The sequence below is a fragment of the Salvelinus alpinus genome, chromosome 23 (assembly GCF_045679555.1).
Source record: "Salvelinus alpinus chromosome 23, SLU_Salpinus.1, whole genome shotgun sequence".
Classification (NCBI taxonomy): domain Eukaryota; kingdom Metazoa; phylum Chordata; class Actinopteri; order Salmoniformes; family Salmonidae; genus Salvelinus; species Salvelinus alpinus.
In genome coordinates this window covers 38,475,803-38,493,002 of record NC_092108.1, presented here as the reverse complement: position 1 = coordinate 38,493,002, position 17,200 = coordinate 38,475,803, and positions in this window count along the sequence as shown.

Below are 17,200 nucleotides of genomic sequence, written 5' to 3'. Positions count from 1 at the left end.
CGGGGTGGAGATGTTGTTACCTACCCTCACCACCTGGGGGCGGCCCGTCAGGAAGTCCAGGACCCAGTTGCACAGGGCGGGGTCGAGACCCAGGGTCTCGAGCTTGATGACGAGTTTGGAGGGTACTATGGTGTTAAATGCTGAGCTGTAATCGATGAACAGCATTCTCACATGGGTATTCCTCTTGTCCAGATGGGTTAGGGCAGTGTGCAGTGTGGTTGCGATTGCGTCGTCTGTGGACCTATTGGGTCGGTAAGCAAATTGGAGTGGGTCTAGGGTGTCCGGTAGGGTGGAGGTGATATGGTCCTTGACTAGTCTCTCAAAGCACTTCATGATGACGGAAGTGAGTGCTACGGGGCGGTAGTCGTTTAGCTCAGTTACCTTAGCTTTCTTGGGAACAGGAACAATGCTGGCCCTCTTGAAGCATGTGGGAACAGCAGACTGGGATAAGGATTGATTGAATATGTCCGTAAACACACCAGCCAGCTGGTCTGCGCATGCTCTGAGGACGCGGCTGGGAATGCCGTCTGGGCCTGCAGCCTTGCGAGGGTTAACACGTTTAAATGTTTTACTCACCTCGGCTGCAGTGAAGGAGAGCCCGCAGGTTTTGGTAGGGGGCCGTGTCAGTGGCACTGTATTGTCCTCAAAGCGGGCAAAAAAGTTGTTTAGCCTGTCTGGGAGCAAGACATCCTGGTCCTCGACGGGGCTGGTTTTCTTTTTGTAATCCGTGATTGACTGTAGACCCTGCCACATACCTCTTGTGTCTGAGCTGTTGAATTTCGACTCGATTTTGTCTCTGTACTGAGACTTAGCCTGTTTGATTGCCTTGCGGAGAGAATAGCTACACTGTTTGTATTCGGTCATGCTTCCGGTCACCTTGCCCTTTTGATTGCCTTGCGGAGAGAATAGCTACACTGTTTGTATTCGGTCATGCTTCCGGTCACCTTGCCCTTTTACCTTGGTTTCACTGAGCTTTGTGCTGCAGTGTCTATGGTTGACCTTGGTATTATTTATTGTTCTTCGCTGATACATGTGTCAAACTATATGACACGGACAGCCACATACAAACAAATATATTAACACAAGTTTGTTTAAAAAACAATCGCCATGGAAACGTATTCCAGTGGGTGTACCAAGCAGAAGGCAGTAACTGCCGTTAAGGGACAAAGGTCATGTCAGAGGTCAGGGTCAATATGAATAAAAAATGATCTCATAGTAAGACAACAGATAACCATATCTCCAATGATCTGCCTACAATTCATTTGTCTGGACAACAAAAAAAACTTTGAAGTCATTTTTCTCAGTTTCACTTTATGAGCAGTTACTGCTCTTTTGCTTGGTAGGGCAGTGTAGGCTACATAACACAATCCTATCAGATTAAAAGGACGGCTACCTCATAGGAGTGAGGGCATAGGGACAATCAGATAGACAAACAGACATACATATTCCAATTACAGTTATAAATAACCCTGAATTGTTTTCCTCTTGTAACTTGTTTTTAAATAGTTTTGAGATCATCTAGATACTGTAGGTTATAGAAAGTACATTTTGACATCCAGTTGGTGTCTAAAAGTGGAATAGTGGAACATTTTCTAACAAATGTCTCTAATTTGAATGATGAGAAATGTGCATATTTATTAAGTAACCATAGCTTCTCTTAAGCTACTAACAGTACAGAATAGTTTGTTCCTGGATGTTCTTGTCATTGTTACAAGATATTAGACATATGACAGCAAAGGACTATAAATGCTATGTCCATATATGTATCTTTCTCTGTTACAGAGGTGGATGTTTTCAAACATCCGGAATCTATGAGTACATCAACACTAGAGCAGAGGCTCTATGAGTACGAACAACACTAGAGCAGAGGCTCTATGAGTACGAACAACATTAGAGCAGAGGCTCTATGAGTACGAACAACACTAGAGCAGAGGCTCTATGAGTACGAACAACACTAGAGCAGAGGCTCTATGAGTACGAACAACACTAGAGCAGAGGCTCTATGAGTACGAACAACATCAGAGCAGAGACTCTATGAATACGAACAACATTAGAGCAATCCGTTGTGATTGGTCACCAGTGACTCATGTGTCTCAGGGTTTGTTGACTGTGAAGTACAGCCTTCGAAGCACTGTTTGGATGATTTTACTATAGATTAGGCGGGGCTTTGACCAAAGTTCACAGTGGCGTAGTCAGCAAAAGAAGTGTCCTCTTTAGCGATGGCTTCGGTGGGGCTGACGGGGTTCTTCTGGAAGTTGACACTGGCGTAGTGAAGAGAGTCAGAGGCGTAGATGGTGGTCGCCGGACCTGAGTCTGGCTGAAGGGAGCGCTCCTTAATATCTTCAGAGTCACCAATACCATGACCACCCTGGAAAGGAGGAAGAGGAAGAGGAGGAGAGACTAGGATGAAGAGAGGGAGGATGAAGACAGAGGTAGTGGGAGGAACAAATTGTTTGACACACGTTGGATGTATCCTACATAATGGGAAAAGTTAGCGTATAAAAGGCTGTCCTGCTCCTCTCCTCTCTACTTAACTTCCCCTCACAGTCCCTTCAGTTTCCCTTCAGTCCCGTTTGTTCGGCTGCTCAGCCTACCTAAAAAATGCCTCACCCATCAAAGCCCTGCCATGCCCAACCAATCAGAGTGCTTGGAAATGCGCATCTGGCTACTGCACCCGCCCACTCAGGTCAGAGTGTTATTGTAGTCAGAAGGGAGAACACATGTTTCTGAGGACTTTTTGTTGTCGACAGTAACACGAATGTCTGAGTGTTGTGCATGTATTGAAATAACCACAACAATTAGATTCCAAGTCATTCGGATCACCAAAATCACAGTGGTGGAAAAAGTACCCAATTGTCATACTTGAGTAAAAGTAAAGATACCTTAACAGGAAATTACTCAAGTAAAAGTGAAAGTCACCCAGTAAAATACTACTTGAGTAAAAGTCTAAAAGTATTTGGTTTTAAATATACTTAAGTATCTAAAGTAAATGTAATTGCAAAAATATAAAATGAAAAGTAAAAGTAGAAATAATTTCAAAGTGCTTATATGAAGCAAACCAGAAGGCACCATTTTCACTCCAACACTCAGACATAATTTACAAACAAAGCATTTTTGTTTAGTGAGTCTGCCAGATCAGAGGCAATAGGGATGTTCTCTTGATAAGTGCATGAATTTGACAATTTTCCTGTCCTGCTAGCCATTCAAAATGTAACGAGTACTTTTGAGTGTCAGGGAATATGTATGGAGTAAAAAGTACATTATTTTCTTTAGGAATGTAGTGAAGAAAAGGTCAAAGTTGTCAAAAATATATATCGTAAAGTAAAGTACAGATACCCCAAAAAACTACTTAAGTAGTACATTAAAGTATTTTTACTTAAGTACTTTACACCACTGCAAAATCATATAAACATCTTCAAAGGAAACAGCTGTGTCTGTGTGTGGTGGTGACTATCTAGAGTACAGTGATGGGACACAACATCATGTTATAACCGGACAGCACTATAGAGGACAGAACCAAACCAAATCAAATCAAGTTTATTTTATATAGCCCTTCGTACATCAGCTAATATCTCGAAGTGCTGTACAGAAACCCAGCCTAAAACCCCAAACAGCAAGCAATGCAGGTGTAGAAGCACGGTGGCTAGGAAAAACTCCCTAGAAAGGCCAAAACCTAGGAAGAAACCTAGAGAGGAACCAGGCTATGAGGGTTGGCCAGTCCTCTTCTGGCTGTGCCGGGTGGAGATTATAACAGAACTATGCCAAGATGTTCAAAATGTTCATAAGTGACAAGCATGGTCAAATAATAATCATGAATCATTTTCAGTTGGCTTTTCATAGCCGATCATTAAGAGTTGAAAATAGCAGGTCTGGGACAGGTGGCGGTTCCATAACCGCAGGCAGAACAGTTGAAACTGGAATAGCAGCAAGGCCAGGTGGACTGGGGACAGCAAGGAGTCATCATGCCCGGTTTGCCGTGACGTATGGTCCTAGGGCTCAGGTCCTCCGAGAGAGAGAAAGAAAGAGAGAAGGAGAGAATTAGAGAGAGCCAAGATTTTCAAAATGTTCATAAATGACAAGCATGGTCAAATAATAATCAGGAATAAATATCAGTTGGCTTTTCATAGCCGATCATTAAGAGTTGAAAACAGCAGGTCTGGGACAGGTAGGGGTTCCATAACCGCAGGCAGAACAGCTGAAACTGGAATAGCAGCAAGGCCAGGCGGACTGGGGACAGCAAGGAGTCATCATGCCCGGTTTGCCGTGACGTATGGTCCTAGGGCTCAGGTCCTCCGAGAGAGAGAAAGAAAGAGAGAAGGAGAGAATTAGAGAGAGCCAAGATTTTCAAAATGTTCATAAATGACAAGCATGGTCAAATAATAATCAGGAATAAATATCAGTTGGCTTTTCATAGCCGATCATTAAGAGTTGAAAACAGCAGGTCTGGGACAGGTAGGGGTTCCATAACCGCAGGCAGAACAGCTGAAACTGGAATAGCAGCAAGGCCAGGCGGACTGGGGACAGCAAGGAGTCATCATGCCCGGTTTGCCGTGACGTATGGTCCTAGGGCTCAGGTCCTCCGAGAGAGAGAAAGAAAGAGAGAAGGAGAGAATTAGAGAGAGCCAAGATTTTCAAAATGTTCATAAATGACAAGCATGGTCAAATAATAATCAGGAATAAATATCAGTTGGCTTTTCATAGCCGATCATTAAGAGTTGAAAACAGCAGGTCTGGGACAGGTAGGGGTTCCATAACCGCAGGCAGAACAGCTGAAACTGGAATAGCAGCAAGGCCAGGCGGACTGGGGACAGCCAAGAGTCATCATGCCCGGTTTGCCGTGACGTATGGTCCTAGGGCTCAGGTTCTCCGAGAGAGAGAAAGAAAGAGAGAACGAGAGAATTAGAGAGAGCATACTTAAATTCACACAGGACACTGGATAAGATAGGAGAAGTACTCCAGGTATAACCAACTGACCCTAGCCCCCCGACACATAAACTACTGCAGCATAAATACTGGAGGCTGAGACAGGAGGGGTCAGGAGACACTGTGGCCCCATCAGAAGAAACCCCCGGACAGGGCCAAACAGGAAGGATATAACCCCACCCACTTTGCCAAAGCACAGCCCCCACACCACTAGAGGGATATCTTCAACCACCAACTTACAATCCTGAGACAAGGCAGAGTATAGCCCACAAAGATCTCCACCACAGCACAAACCAAGGGGGGGCGCCAACCCAGACAGGAAGATCACGTCAGTAACTCAACCCACTCAAGTGACGCACCCCTCCCAGGGACGGCATGAAAGAGCACCAGTAAGCCAGGGACTCAGCCCCTGTAATAGGGTTAGAGGCAGAGAATCCCAGTGGAGAGAGGGGAACCGGCCAGGCAGAGACAGCAAGGGCGGTTCGTTGCTCCAGAGCCTTTCCGTTCACCTTCACACTCCTGGGCCAGACTACACTCAATCATATGACCTACTGAAGAGATAAGTCTTCAGTAAAGACTTAAAGGTTGAGACCGAGTCTGCGTCTCTCACATGGGTAGGCAGACCGTTCCATAAAAATGGAGATCTATAGGAGAAAGCCCTGCCTCCCGCTGTTTGCTTAGAAATTCTAGGGACAATTAGGAGGCCTGCGTCTTGTGACCGTAGCGTACGTATAGGTATGTACGGCAGGACCAACTCGAAAAGATAGGTAGGAGCAAGCCCATGTAACGCTTTATAGGTTAACAGTAAAACCTTGAAATCAGCCCTTGCCTTAAACAGGAAGCCAGTGTAGGGAAGCTAGCACTGGAGTAATATGATCAAATTTCTTGGTTCTAGTCAGGATTCTAGCAGCCGTATTTAGCACTAACTGAAGTTTATTTAGTGCTTTATCCGGGTAGCCGGAAAGTAGAGCATTGCAGTAGTCTAACCTAGAAGTAACAAATGCATGGATAAATTTTTCTGCATCATTTTTGGACAGAAAAAAACAAACAGTTATACAGTGCATTCGGAAAGTATTCAGACCCCTTGACCATTTCCACATTTTGTTATGTTACAGCCTTATTCTAAAATGTATTAAATAGCTTTACCCCCTCATCAAACTACACAAAATACCCCATAATAGCAAAGCAAAAACAGGATTTTAGACATTTTTGCAAATGTATTAAACATAAAAAACTAAAATATCACATTGACATAAGTATTCAGACCCTTTACTCAATAATTTGTTGAAGCACCTTTGGCAGCGATTACTGTCTTGAGTCTTCTTGGGTATGATGCTACAAGCTTGGCACAACTGTATTTGGGGAGTTTCTCAAATTTTTCTCTACAGATCCTCAAACTCTGTCAGGTTGGATGGGGAGCATTGCTGCACAGCTATTTTCAAGGGCATTCAAGGACTGTGGGCTCTCCTTCTCCGTGGCCAATGTGAGTAAAACATTTAAACGTGTTAACCCTTGCAAGGCTGCCGGCCCAGACGGCATCCCTAGCCGCGTCCTCAGATCATGCGCAGACCAGCTGGCTGGTGTGTTTACGGGCATATTCAAATTCTCTCCCTATCCCAGTCTGCTGTCCCCACATGCTTCAAGATGGCCATCATTGTTCCTGTACCCAAGAAGGCAAAGGTAACTGAACTTAATGACTATCGCCCCGTAGCACTCACCTCTGTCATCATGAAGTGCTTTGAGAGACTAGTCAAGGGTCATATCACCTCTACCTTACCTGCCACCCTAGACCCACTTCAATTTGCTTACCGCCCCAATAGATCCACAAACGACGCAATCGCCATCACTCTGCACATTGCCCTATCCCATCTGAACAATAGGAATATTTATGTAAGAATGCGGTTTATTGACTATAGCTCAGCATTCAACACCATAGTACCCTCCAAGCTCATCATTAAGCATGAGGCCCTGGGTCTGAACCCCGCCCTGTGCAACTGGGTCCTGGACTTCCTGACGGGCCGCCCCCAGGTGGTGAAGGTAGGAAAGATCCCCTCCACTCCGCTGATCCTCAACAAGCACCTACCCCACAAGGGTAGGTGCTCAGCCCCCTCCTGTACTCCCTGCTCACCCATGACTGCGTGGCCAAGCACGCCTCCAACTCAAACAAGTTTGCAGATGACACAACAGTAGTAGGCTTGATTACCAACGATGACGAGACAGCCTACAGTGAGGAGGTGGGGGCTCTGGGATTGTGGTACCTGGAAAACAACCTCTCACTCAACGTCAGCAAAATAAAGGAGATGATTGTGGACTTCAGGAAACAGCAGAGGGCGCACCCCCTATCCACATCGACGGGACCACAGTGGAAAAGGTGGAAAGCTTCAAGTTACATGGCGTACACATCACTGACAAACTGAAATGAACCACCCACACAGACTGTGGTGAAGAAGGCGTAAAAGAGCCCCTTCAACCTCAGGACGCTAAAGAAATTTGGCTTGTCCCCTAGAACCCACAAACTTTTACAGATGCACAATTGAAAGCATCCTGTCGGGCTGTGTCACAGCCTGGTACGGCAACTGGCTGTTAGTGATGGCTGTTAAACGAACTTTGAGATTTCATTTACCTTCCTAAAATCATTACAGAATTGGATGGTGCCGTCTGATTTCGGCACCAACACTATGGGTCTGCACCACTCACTAATCGACTCTTTGATTATATCAGCTTCCAACATCATTTTTATCTCGGGCCTGACAGCCTCTCTCCTTGCTTCTGGTATGCGGTAGGGTCTCAACTTCACCTTTATCCCGGGTTTGGTGATGACGCGGTGCTGTACCAGTACGGTGTGTCCTGGTTCACTGGAGAACACATCCTGGTTTCGGCCGACCAACTCCCTCAGCTATTGCTTCCGGGCTAGGCTCAGCTGCCCCCCATTGGCACCTCGGCCGCTATAGGAGCCTTCTTCGGGCAAATAGAGTAGAGTACATCACGTGCATTTCAGTTCTTTAGCAGATTCACATGGTAAATCTGGATCAGATGCCTACGTCCCGGCTGTCTGACCTTATAGTTAACTTCACCCACCTTCTCAATGACTCCGTATGGCCCGTTCCATCAGGCCAAAAAGTTACATTCTGAGGTGGGGACCAACACCAGCACTTTGTCTCCGGGCTGAAAGTCCCTTCGTTGTCCTCCTCTGTTGTACACCCTCACTTGGGCCTCCTGGGCCTCCAGCATGTGTTCCCGTACCAAGGGCCACAGGGTTGCCATCCTATTTCTCATGTCTCCCACGTGTTCCACCAAGGTTCTGTGGGGCAACGGTTGCTGTTCCCAGGCTTCTTTCGCCACGTCCAGCAGTCCTCGGGGTCGTCTCCCGTACAGGAGTTCTGAGGGAGAGAATCCTGTTGAAGCTTGGGGCACTTCTCAGATCGAGAAAATCAGGTAGGGTAGCAGCTGGTCCCAATTCTTTCCGTCAGCCTCCATCCCCTTCTTTAACATCTGCTTCAGGGTTTGATTGCATCTTTCCACCAATTCATCGGTCTGAGGTGCGCAACTGGGTTATTCTCATTAGCTTGCATAGATCCTTCATGATTCGTGACATGAACGGGGTGCCCTGGTCGGTCAATATCTCATCAGGAATGCCTACTCAGGAGAACAGCATAACCAACTCACGTGCGATTCCCTTGGTGGCCATGGTGTGCAGGGGAATGGCTTCCGGGTACCCGGTGGCATAATCCAAAATCACCCGTATGTATTGGTGCCCTCGGTTGCTCTTGGGTAGAGGTCATTCTTCTTCACAACCTGATACAGCAACTTATTTTTTATAGAGAAATGAGGGTAGGTTATTCGACTTACCCCCTCCACGGGCTTTCCGTCCATTACGGTCACCTGCTGGAGAGCGCTGGCCAAGTTGGGATCCTCCAGTTGGGCCGTGCTGAACCGGCCCGCTAGAGAGGCAGGCTCTGGTGCCACCTCATGGTCCATTGGGAACATGTCTTCCAGACTCGCCATCTCTCCCTCCAGTCTGGCTTCAGAGTCCCTCTCCGAGAGGGGATCGGTTGATGCCTGGGGGTCCACTTCCTGGAATCCACACAGCTGGGCATCCTTCCTTCTGGTGTCCCTCCCACCTTTCCGACTTCCTCCTCCCTTCTGGTTCCCTCAGTTCCCCACATCTCCGGACATACTGGTCCATAGTTGGTGGAACATCTGGAAATCCCGTCCGATAAGGACCGGCACAGGCAGGTTTGGGACGACTCCCACTGGTCCCGTGTGTTGTCCCTTTGTGGTCTGTAGGTGGAGGAGTGTGGTAGGTTAGTCCTTGGTCTGTGTATGCATGTGATGGCCACGGTGTCAGTCAGGTTCGGGGACTGGGCTAAGTCAGGTCGGATCAGGATCACCATACTCCCGGAGTCCAAAAGTGCCGTGGTGTCCTTTCCGTTGGCTCCTACCGGGATGACAGGGGAAGAACCACTGTCCTCAGCCCAGCATGCCCTCATTAAGCCGCAGGGATGCCCGGTGGCTACCTCACTGGCTGAGGTCGAAGGCATCGGGACAATGCGGGCTGGACACTTCCAGGCGATGTGTCCCAGCTCACCACACCCATAGCACTTCCTGCTGTCCAGGTTCAGGAAGGGGCGTCATCTCAGGGAACTGGCTGTTGGTGTCCCCTCATCCTTGGCTGGGGTCCCGGCGTGGTCCTCCTTCCTTTTCCGCTCCTTCGGGCGAGTGGAGGGTTCAGCCTTCCGTGGTTGTCCGCTGCACAGGACCTCCAAAGCCACCTGCTGTCCTTCAACCAGTTCCACCAGCTGATCTGCACTCTGCGGGTTAGCTTGCCTGGCTAACTTTTTAGCTTCGAACGGGAGAGAGCGTATAAATATATCCATGACCACCTTCTCGATGGTCGTGAGCGTCAGGGGTTCAGCAGTTGGCCAGCCTAATTAGATCATGCATTTGTGATCGGGGGATGCTGTAAGATCCTACGCCCAATCATGGAATCTTTGTGCCCTGCTAATCAGGGTGTAACCATACCGGCACAGGATTTCCTTTTCCAGCACCTCGTAATGTGTCGCCTGGTCAACCATCAGATCCTGATATGTCTTCTGTGCCACGCCTGACAGGAAGGGTGCTTGCAGGCTGGCCCATTGCTCATGGGGCCATTTCTCCCTAGCCGCCGTCCTTTCGAAGGCTTGTAGGTTAACCTCGATGTCGTCAGCCTGTCAGCTTCAATATAAACCTACTAGGTTTGGGATGAGAGATTGTTGTGCCTGCCATTATGCTGGCCTGGATGGCTGTCAGCTGGCTGAGTTCAGCTCGCATACGAGCGGTCTGCTGATGCTGTTCCTCCAGCAACTCCTGATGCATAGCCTGCTGTGCTATGTTCGCCTCCAGCAGCTGTCTCACCAATGCTTCCATTGTGTTCTGTGTTTGTTTAGTTATTGAGCTTGGTTTGGTTTGCCCGCATTCTCCACTATATGTAGCAGGCTCGAGGTTGTGGGGTTTCCACGTCACAAAGTTCAATAACAAAACAGGCACCAATAACACAATCAGAATGCAAATGGGAAGTTTATTAGGGATTTTGGTACACGGGGAAAGAAGGGGGAATTTACCAATCACCTCACTGTCCACAAGCCGTTCTCTTTGTCCGTTCCGTTTTCCAGGAGTAATCCTCACACTCGGGTCCTTAGCCAAGCCAGTCCGGTACACAAGGGGGGTAGTCCGACAATCCAGGTCACAACGGCTAATCGCACAGATATCGTTCTTGCTTCTCTCACGCTTCATACCGCTCTTGGTTCTCTCCTACTCTGCCCCTTTGTGCAGGCTGCTTCCTCCTTTATCCTCAAGCACTCCCTGGATTAACGAAACACAGCCTTTCCTCATTGGGGCAGGAAGTCCATATTTTTTATTTTTTTATTTATTTATTTATTTAACCTTTATTTAACCAGGTAGGCAAATTGAGAACACGTTCTCATTTACAATTGCGACCTGGCCAAGATAAAGCAAAGCAGTTCGACACATACAACAACACATAGTTACACATGGAGTAAAACAAACATATAGTCAATGATACAGTGAAAAAAAATAAGTCTATATACAATGTGAGCAAGTGAGATGAGATAAGGGAGGTGAAGGCAATCAAATATATGTATAAATAAATAAAAATATAAAAAGGCCATGGTGGCGAAGTAAATACAACACAGCAAGTAAAATAAAACTAAAAACACTGGAATGGTTGGTTTGCAGTGGAAGAAAGCGCAAAGTAGAGACAGAAATAATGGGGTGCAAAGGAGCAAAATAAATAAATAAATACAGTAGGTAAAGAGGTAGTTGTTTGGGCTAAATTATAGATGGGCTATGTACAGGTGCAGTAATCTATGAGCTGCTCTGACAGCTGGTGCTTAAAGCTAGTGAGGGAGATAAGTGTTTCCAGTTTCAGAGATTTTTGTAGTTCGTTCCAGTCATTGGCAGCAGAGAACTGGAAGGAGAGGCGGCCAAAGGAAGAATTGGTTTTGGGGGTGACCAGAGAGATAAACCTGCTGGAGCGCGTGCTACAGGTAGGTGTTGCTATGGTGACCAGCGAGCTGAGATAAGGGGGGACTTTACCTAGCAGGGTCTTGTAGATGACCTGGAACCAGTGGGTTTGGCGACGAGTATGAAGCGAGGGCCAGCCAACGAGAGTGTACAGGTCGCAGTGGTGGGTAGTATATGGGGCTTTGGTGACTAAACGGATGGCACTGTGATAGACTGCATCCAATTTATTGAGTAGGGTTTTGGAGGCTATTTTGTAAATGACATCACCGAAGTCGAGGATTGGTAGGATGGTCAGTTTTACAAGGGTATGTTTGGCAGCATGAGTGAAGGATGCTTTGTTGCGGAATAGGAAGCCAATTCTAGATTTAACTTTGGATTGGAGATGTTTGATGTGAGTCTGGAAGGAGAGTTTACAGTCTAACCAGACACCTAGGTATTTGTAGTTGTCCACATATTCTAGGTCAGAGCCGTCCAGAGTAGTGATGTTGGACAGGCGGGCAGGTGCAGGCAGCGATCGGTTGAAGAGCATGCATTTAGTTTTACTTGTATTTAAGAGCAATTGGAGGCCACGGAAGGAGAGTTGTATGGCATTGAAGCTCGCCTGGAGGGTTGTTAACACAGTGTCAAAAGAAGGGCCAGAAGTATACAGAATAGTGTCGTCTGCGTAGAGGTGGATCAGAGAATCACCAGCAGCAAGAGCGATATAAGCGATATAAGCGATATAAGGCCCGGGGGTGGAGCCAACGGGCTGCCAGATATCCCCCCACCACCCAATTTGGAGTCCATGTCACATTTTAGGGAAGACCCAGATGTAGACAGTGTCGAAGAGACACATGTTTATCACTAGAACAGGGGGCAGGCAAAACGACAAGTCAAAGGCACGCAGAGGTCAGTAATCCAGATCAGAGTCCAAAAGGTACAGAACGGAAGGCAGTCTCAGGGTCAGGGCAGGCAGAGCTCAATAATCTAGTGTGCTGGGGGAAGGTACAGGATGGCAGGCAGGCTCAGGGTCAGGGTCAGGGTCAGGGCAGGCGGAATGGTCAAAACCAGGAAAACTATAAAACAGGAACTCTTCTGGCTGTGCCGGGTGGAAATTATAACAGAACATGGCCAAGATGTTCAAATGTTCATAAATGACCAGCATGGTCAAATAATAATAATCACAGTAGTTGTCGAGGGTGCAACAAGTCAGAACCTCAGGAGTAAATGTCAGTTGGCTTTTCTTAGCTGATCATTGAGAGTATCTCTACCGCTCCTGCTGTCTCTAGAGAGTTGAAAACCTCAGGTCTGGGACAGGTAGCATGTCCGGTGAACAGGTCAGGGTTCCATAGCCGCAGGCAGAACAGTTGAAACTGGAGCAGCAGCACGGCCAGGTGGACTGGGGACAGCAAGGAGTCATCATGCCAGGTAGTCCTGAGGCATGGTCCTAGGGCTCAGGTCCTCCGAAAGAGAGAAAGAAAGAGAGAAAGAGAGAATTAGAGAGAGCATAATTAAATTCACACAGGACACCGGATAAGACAGGAGAAGTACTCCAGATATAACAGACTGACCCTAGCCCCCCGACACATAAAACGACTGCAGCATAAATACTGGAGGCTGAGACAGGAGGGGTCAAGAGACACTGTGGCCCCATCCGATGATACCCCCGGACAGGGCCAAACAGGCAGGATATAACCCCACCCCCTTGGGTAGGCAGAGGGAGTCCCCACACCACTAGAGGGATATCTTCAACCACCAACTTACCATCCTGAGACAAGGCCGAGTATAGCCCACAAAGATCTCTGCCACGGCACAACCCAAGGGGGGGTGCCAACCCAAACAGGAAGATCACGTCAGCGACTCAACCCACTCAAGTGACGCACCCCTCCTAGGGACGACATGGAAGAGCACCAGTAAGCCAGTGACTCAGCCCCTGTAATAGGGTTAGAGGCAGAGAATCCCAGTGGAGAGAGGGGAACCGGCCAGGCAGAGACAGCAAGGGCGTTTCGTTGCTCCAGAGCCTTTCCGTTCACCTTCACACTCCTGGGCCAGACTACACTCAATCATATGACCTACTGAAGAGATGAGTCTTAAGTAAAGACTTAAAGGTGGAGACTGAGTCTGCGTCTCTCACATGGGTAGGCAGACCATTCCATAAAAATTGAGCTCTATAGGAGAAAGCCCTGCCTCCAGCTGTTTGCTTAGAAATTCTAGGGACAATTAGGAGGCCTGCGTCTTGTGACCGTAGCGTACGTGTAGGTATGTACGGCAGGACCAAATCGGAAAGATAGGTAGGCGCAAGCCCATGTAATGCTTTGTATGTTAGCAGTAAAACCTTGAAATCAGCCCTTGCCTTAACAGGAAGCCAGTGTAGGGAGGCTAGCACTGGAGTAATATGATCAAATCTTTGGGTCCTAGTCAGGATTTTAGCAGCCGTATTTAGCACTAACTGAAGTTTATTTAGTGCTTTATCCGGGTAGCCGGAAAGTAGAGCATTGCAGTAGTCTAACCTAGACGAAACAAAAGCATGGATTCATTTTTCTGATTTTTCATTTTTGGACAGAAAGTTTCTGATTTTTGCAATGTTACGTAGATGGAAAAAAGCTGTCCTTGAAACAGTCTTGATACAGTATGTTCGTCAAAAGAGAGATCAGGGTCCAGAGTGATGCCGAGGTCCTTCACAGTTTTATTTGAGACGACTGTACAACCATCAAGATTAATTGTCAGATTCAACAGAAGATCTCTTTGTTTCTTGGGACCTAGAACAAGCATCTCTGTTTTGTCCGAGTTTTAAAGTAGAAAGTTTGCAGCCATCCACTTCCTTATGTCTGAAACACAGGCTTCTAGCGAGGGCAATTTTGGGGCTTCACAATGTTTCATTGAAATGTACAGCTGTGTGTCATCCGCATAGAAGTGAAAGTTAACATTATGTTTTCGAATGACATCCCCAAGAGGTAAAATATATAGTGAAAACAATAGTGGTCCTACAACGGAACCTTGAGGAACACCGAAATTTACAGTTGATTTGTCAGAGGACAAACTATTCACAGAGACAAACTGATATCTTTCCGACAGATAAGATCTAAACCAGGCCAGAACTTGTCCGTGTAGACCAATTTGGGTTTCCAATCTCTCCAAAAGAATGTGGTGATTGATGGTATCAAAAGCAGCACTAAGGTCTAGGAGCACGAGGACAGATGCAGAGCCTCGGTCTGACGCCATTAAAAGGTCATTTACCACCTTCACAAGTGCAGTCTCAGTGCTATGATGGGGTCTAAAACCAGACTGAAGCATTTCGTATACATTGTTTGTCTTCGGGAAGGCAGTGAGTTGCTGCGCAACAGCTTTTTCAAAAAAAATTGAGAGGAATGGAAGATTCGATATAGGCCGATAGTTTTTAAAATATTTTCTGGGTCAAGGTTTGGCTTTTTCAAGAGAGACTTTATTACTGCCACTTTTAGTGAGTTTGGTACACATCTGGTGGATAGAGAGACGTTTATTATGTTCAACATAGGAGGGCCAAGCACAGGAAGCAGCTCTTTCAGTAGTTTAGTTGGAATAGGGTCCAGTATGCAGCTTGAAGGTTTAGAGGCCATGATTATTTTCATCATTGTGTCGAGATATAGTACCAAAACACTTAAGTGTCTCTTTTGATCCTAGGTCCTGGCAGAGTTGTGCAGACTCAGGACAACTGAGCTTTGGAGGAATACGCAGATTTAAAGAGGAGTCCGTAATTTGCTTTCTAATGATCATGATCTTTTCCTCAAAGAAATTCATGAATTTATTACTGCTGAAGTGAAAGCCATCCCCTCTTGGGGAATGCTGCTTTTTAGTTAGCTTTGCTACAGTACCAAAAAGACATTTTGGATTGTTCTTATTTTCCTCAATTAAGTTGGAAAAATAGGATGATCGAGCAGCAGTGAGGGCTCTTCGATACTGCACGGTACTGTCTTTCCTAGCTAGTCGGAAGACTTCCAGTTTGGTGTGGCGCCATTTCCGTTCCAATTTTCTGGAAGCTCGCTTCAGAGCTCGGGTATTGTCTGTATACCAGGGAGCTAGTTTCTTATGACAAATGTTTTTAGTTTTAGGAGTGCAACTGCATCTAGGGTATTGCGCAAGGTTAAATTGAATTCCTCAGTTAGGTGGTTAACTGATTTTTGTCCTCTGACGTCCTTGGGTAGGCAGAGGGAGTCTGGAAGGGCATCAAGGAATCTTTGGGTTGTCTGAGAATTTATAGCACGACTTTTGATGCTCCTTGGTTGGGGTCTGAGCAGATTATTTGTTGCGATTGCAAACGTAATAAATGGTGGTCCGATAGTCCAGGATTATGAGGAAAAACATTAAGATCCACAACATTTATTCCATGGGACAAAACTAGGTCCAGAGTATGACTGTGGCAGTGAGTAGGTCCAGAAAAATGTTGGCCAAAACCCACTGAGTCGATGATGGCTCCGAAAGCCTTTTGGAGTGGGTCTGTGGACTTTTCCATGTGAATATTAAAATCACCAAAAATTTGAATATTATCTGCTATGACTACAAGGTCCGATAGGAATTCAGGGAACTCAGTGAGGAACGCTGTATATGGCCCAGGAGGCCTGTAAACAGTAGCTATAAAAAGTGATTGAGTAGGCTGCATAAATTTCATGACCAGAAGCTCAAAAGACGAAAACGTCATTTTATTTTTGGTAAATTTAAATTTGCTATCGTAAATGTTAGCAACACCTCCGCCTTTGCGGGATGCACGGGGGATATGGTCACTAGTGTAACCAGGGGGTGAGGCCTCATTTAACACAGTAAATTCATCAGGCTTAAGCCATGTTTCAGTCAGGCCAATCACATCAAGATTATGATCAGTGATAAATTCATTGACTATAACTGCCTTTGAAGTGAGGGATCTAACATTAAGTAGCCCTATTTTGAGATGTGAGGTATCACGATCTCTTTCAATAATGGCAGGAATGGAGGAGGTCTTTATTCTAGTGAGATTGCTAAGGCGAACACCGCCATGTTTAGTTTTGCCCAACCTAGGTCGAGGCACAGACACAGTCTCAATGGGGATAGCTGAGCTGACTACACTGACTGTGCTAGTGGCAGACTCCACTAAGCTGGCAGGCTGGCTAACAGCTACTTAGCACAACTACTTAGCATGTTAACTAACACTTCCCCTAACCCTAATCTTAATGCCTAACCCTAACTCCTAACTCCTAACACTAACTTCAAACTTAACTGTTAACCCTAACCTTAACCACTAACCCCTACCCTAATTAACGTTAGTCACATAGCCACCTTGCTAACGTTAGCCACAACAAATTATAATTTGTAACATATAGGATGCAATATTTGTAACATATGGTACGAATTCCAATTTGTAAAATATCATACAAATTGTCATTCGTAACATATCACACGAAATGGAAAATGGATGTCTACAAATGAATACATACCATACGAAATGTAATATATCAAACTAAATGGAGGGAGACAGATGATTTACGTTTACTATGTTATGTCTACCCCTGAGTCCAGGATGTAGCTACCATCTTCCTCCAGCAGTGTGTCTGAAGAGGGCCTATAAAGCCTGGTACGCAATGGAGGGGAATATTGTTTGGGGCGTAAAGATCTGTGTCAAGATAACAAGAACAGCAGCGTCTTGGTCTCACTCTGTGTAGTTTACTTCATATGGAAAACCAGCCTCACACCCTGTTGTAAATTAAAAAAGAGTAGATCTAGGGTCTCCCTCTCCAAATTCACAAAGGAATGCACTCTGTCTCCAGAG